The sequence below is a fragment of the Camellia sinensis genome, chromosome 10, assembly GCF_055761805.1.
Source record: "Camellia sinensis isolate YWXY chromosome 10, ASM5576180v1, whole genome shotgun sequence".
NCBI lineage: Eukaryota > Viridiplantae > Streptophyta > Magnoliopsida > Ericales > Theaceae > Camellia > Camellia sinensis.
The window spans coordinates 24,067,427-24,071,853 of record NC_138970.1 but is presented as its reverse complement, the minus strand read 5'-3'; the positions used below and the strand labels follow the sequence as shown (position 1 = coordinate 24,071,853).

At 37.3% G+C, this 4,427-nt stretch overlaps 1 pseudogene across 1 annotated transcript; it reads left to right on the top strand.

The window, feature by feature from the left end:
- Window positions 1-525: 525 nt before the first annotated feature.
- On the top strand, window positions 526-4,427 carry LOC145801021 (disease resistance protein RGA2 pseudogene; annotated as a pseudogene). The gene is made up of 2 exons (XR_014341830.1): window positions 526-4,043; window positions 4,156-4,427. The product of XR_014341830.1 is annotated as a disease resistance protein RGA2 pseudogene (transcript).

The following is a 4,427-nucleotide window of genomic DNA, read 5'->3' as shown; positions in this document are numbered from 1 at the left end:
GAAAAATAAAAGAATAACAAGAAGGAAAAGAAAATAAAGAAAATGATAGGAAAGAGATGTAAATAAGTACATATTTTTTATCTTTTTATCTTTTTTTTATCACAATATTTTTTTTATTTTTTTTGTACATCTTTTCGTAAAAAGTCAAAAAATACACTTATTTAGATTATCCCAAATCACGCCATAATCTTTCTTCTTTGGTTCCAACTTGATGCTAAAAAAAAAAAAAAAAAAAAAAAAAAAAAAAAAAAAAAAAAAAAACTTGCTTGGGAAGATAGGTTGGGGCTAAAATAGTTATATAAAATAAAATAGGCTATTTTAACTTAATAAGATAAAATATCATATCCAACTCATAATTATTACATTCTTTCTCTCATAAAAAATTTAAAAAACTAAAAAAATTCTTCCTAAACAAAACTTTTTAATCCTAAACTAAAATAATCAAAAAAAAAAATAAAAAATAAAAATAACCAACCACTTCTCAAGGGAACCAAAAGAAAGAAAAGAAAGAAAACGATAGGAAGAGATATAAATGGAATCTTTTCTTCTTCGGTTCCAACTTGATGCCTCCTCGAGTCTCTGCAGTAGTCAACACCGTGCGGAGCCCAATGTGTAACAAAATGAAACCAATACTAATGGCTGTGTTTCCATTTGAGGGTCTGCATTTCTTTTCATTACATTTCCAAAAGTTGTGAGTGAAAATTGATTCAACTCTTTTCTCATCTGGTTTTGATTTCAATTCCAATTCTCAAAACAGATTAGAGTATGGCTGATCTACTCATTTCTCCGCTTGTTAGATCAATTTTGGCAACCTTGAACTCTTTAGTGCTAAAAGAGTTTGGGATAGCATGGGGTTTGAAGACAGAACTAGAGAACTTAAAGAGCACACTAAGTACCATTCAAGCAGTCCTACAAGATGCAGAGACAAAGCGAGGGAAGAGCGAGACTCTGAAGAATTGGCTGAGAAAGCTCAACGACGCAGCTTATGATGCAGACAATCTGGTGGATGAGTTCATGACTGAAGCTATGCGGAGAAGGATGGATTCTGAGAGAGGCATAAAATCCCAGGTAAGGGCCACTTTCTCTCTTCGAAACCGGCTTATATTTCGGTTTAAAATGGGGCATAAGATCAATGATATGAAAGATAGGTTAGATGCCATTGCAGGGGAGAAAAATAAGTTTCACTTGAGGGAAGGTGTGGAAACCGGAGAAGTTTGTGGGATGGAGAGAGAACAAACTAGTTCAATGGTGAATGAATCGGAAATTTATGGGAGAAATGATGAGAAAGAAATGATAATTAAAATGTTGCTCAATAATTCGGGTGATGATGATGATGATGATGATGTTTCGGTGTATGCTATGTGTGGTATGGGGGGACTTGGAAAGACCACACTTGCTCAATTGATCTACAATGATGGAAGGGTGAAGAGTCACTTTGAGCTGAGAATTTGGGTGTGTGTCTCTGTTGATATCGATGTAGAGAGACTAACAAGAGCAATCTTAGAGTCCATAGAACGTGGTGGGTGCAATATCTCAAACTTGGATCCACTTCTGCATCACCTCCAAGAGAAACTGCGTGGGAAGAGATTTTTACTTGTCTTGGACGATGTATGGAATGTGAACCATGAGAAATGGGATAGGCTAAAATATGCACTGAAGTGTGGAGCTAAAGGTTGTACTGTTATAGTAACAACAAGGATTCAGAATGTTGCTGTTGTCATGGCTACACTTCCTATACACGACATGGCTTGTCTGTCGGAGGATGATTCTTGGTCCTTGTTTAAACGACGCGCATTTGGCAACAAAAGAAGAGAGGAAAACCTTCAATTGGATCTGATTGGGAAGGAAATAGTGAAGAAATGCAAAGGGTTACCCTTAGCAATAAAGGCTTTGGGAAGCCTCATGCAATTTAAAAGAAGTGAAAGTGAATGGTTATCTGTAAGCAGAGTGAGATTTGGGATTTGCCCGATGATGGAAGTGGTATTTTACCTTCTTTGAGGTTGAGCTATGAAGCCTTAAGTCCACATTTGAGGCAATGTTTTGCTTATTGTTGTATATTCCCGAAAGACTATAGCATGGCAAAAGACGAGCTGATAGGGATGTGGATGGCAAATGATTTTATTCCATCTAAAGGAAAAACGACATTACATACTGGTGATGAGATTTTTCAGCAATTGGTTTGCAGGTCCTTCTTACAAGATGTGGATGAGGAATACTACTCTGGAATCTGTAATGGAATAATAGTATGTAAAATGCACGATCTTATGCATGATCTTGCACAATCTATTATGAAATATGAATGCTCTAGTATGAAGCTTCGTGAGGGCATGGAAATTCCAGATAAAATTCGTCACTTGCATGTTAATATTGGCTTTGGAGAGATGGTTCCTTGGAATGCGATTGTACTTGAAGTCCCATCTTTGCAGTCTCTCATTTTACCTTACCGGAAAAATGAACCGTCACCTTTCATTTCAAAACAAAAGTATCTCAGAGTGTTGGATTTGGGATTCGACGCTGATTTGAAGTTGTCAATTTCAATTTCCAATTTCAGCCATCTTAGGTATCTGCGCATGCCGTTCTCTTGTATAGAAATTCTACCGGAATCAATAAGTAATCTCCAAAACCTGCAGACACTGATGCTAGAATATTCCCGAAATCTTCGTAAGTTGCCCAAACGCATGAAGCACATGAGAAATCTCACTTACTTGGACATCACAGGGTGTGATTCTCTTACTTCAATGCCTGATAAAATGGGACAATTAACTTGCTTACAAAAACTAAGCAAATTCATTGTGGGCCAAGATGAGGGTTACCAAATTGGTGAGTTGAAAGAATTAAATCTTGGGGGTACGTTGAGCATAACAGCACTTGAGAATGTAAGAAATTCAGAAGATGCCAAGAAGGCCAATTTGAAGGGGAAACACGATCTTATTTCTTTGGAATTATATTGGAGCAAGAGCAATGAAGAAAACAAACCAAAGAATGTCGAAGAGGTCCTTGAGAGTCTCCAACCTAATTCAAATCTGAAGAAGTTGAGCATAAATTTCTTCCAAGGTTCAAAGTTTCCAAATTGGATGTGGGGTTTGGTTCTTAAAAATCTGGTTGAGATCTCTTTAATAGATTGTGAAAGATGTGAACATCTTCCTCCTCTTGGCAAACTACAATCCCTAAAAATTCTCAAGATCGAACGCATGTGTTCTCTTAAGTACTTCAACCATGGGGATTATGGAGATGGGGAAAGTGCATTTCCTGCATTGGAGACTCTCAGCCTTGATGGAATGCCAAGCTTGGAGGAATGGACAACAGTGGATAGAGAAGAAATTTTCCCTTGCCTACAAGAGTTGGTGATATCCGGATGCCCCAAATTGACCAGATTGCCTTTTCTTCCAGCACTTGAGAGATTAACAATTGAGGGATGCGATAAAATGTTACTTAGGTCCGTGATTGATCTTACTTCGATTTCCTATTTTAGGATAAGCATCTCTCGTTTGAAGATTCTTCCAGATGGACTGCTTCAAAATCTTAAGGCCTTGGAGTCCTTACACCTTGATAATTGTCATAAACTTAAAAATTTGTCAGGACTTGAAAACCTAAACTCTCTGCAGATACTGGAAATAAATCGATGTTATAGGCTTACGTCCCTTCCAGTGCAAGCGTTGCAAGGAAGCCTCCGGTCATTATCAGAATTACGGATTATCCATTGCCCTAAGCTGAGGAGTTTGCCAGATGGGCTGCAGGATCAGAAGACTCTGAAAGTGCTGGAAATTGTTGAATGTCCACATTTGGAGCTGCGGTGCAAGAAACAGACTGGGGAGGATTGGCTGAAGATAGCTCACATTCCCCAGATTTCGATCAATTATGAAGACGTGCAATCCTTGGATTGTTAATGCGCTAGTTTGAAGCCGAGATTCACATCCAACAGTTTGCAGAAAGCTAATTTGAGGAAGTGTGACAACAGTCCCAAGTTAGTGCATAATTGAAGACTCGAGTTTTTGATGCAGCGTGCTTGAAGAATTTTGTGGCTGATACACATAGTTTTCAAGGTTCGTTTCTTTTTCTTGAATAATAATACATCATAGTCAGCATTGAATTTCATTTACTTGTGAAATTAGAAAATCACTTAATTTTGATTATTTTCATTTATCTCTTGTATAGGTTGAAGAAATTCGAAATTGTATTTCTTCGCAGAGCAGGCATGGGTACGGAATGCTCTCATTTCTCTAATCAAGCTGAAAAGCTTGTGTTGTTATATCATAGATGGCTGTGAAGAATTGTAATAATTGATTGCTGCAAAACATTGTTTTGTTTCCTTTGATTTTATATTTCTAAGCACAGGATGGTGTTTTAGATGCTAGATATTATTGTGGATTGATTTGTTCCAGGTTGCTTCCTAGTTTCATCCTCCTTTGAGGGACGATTTCCATTTA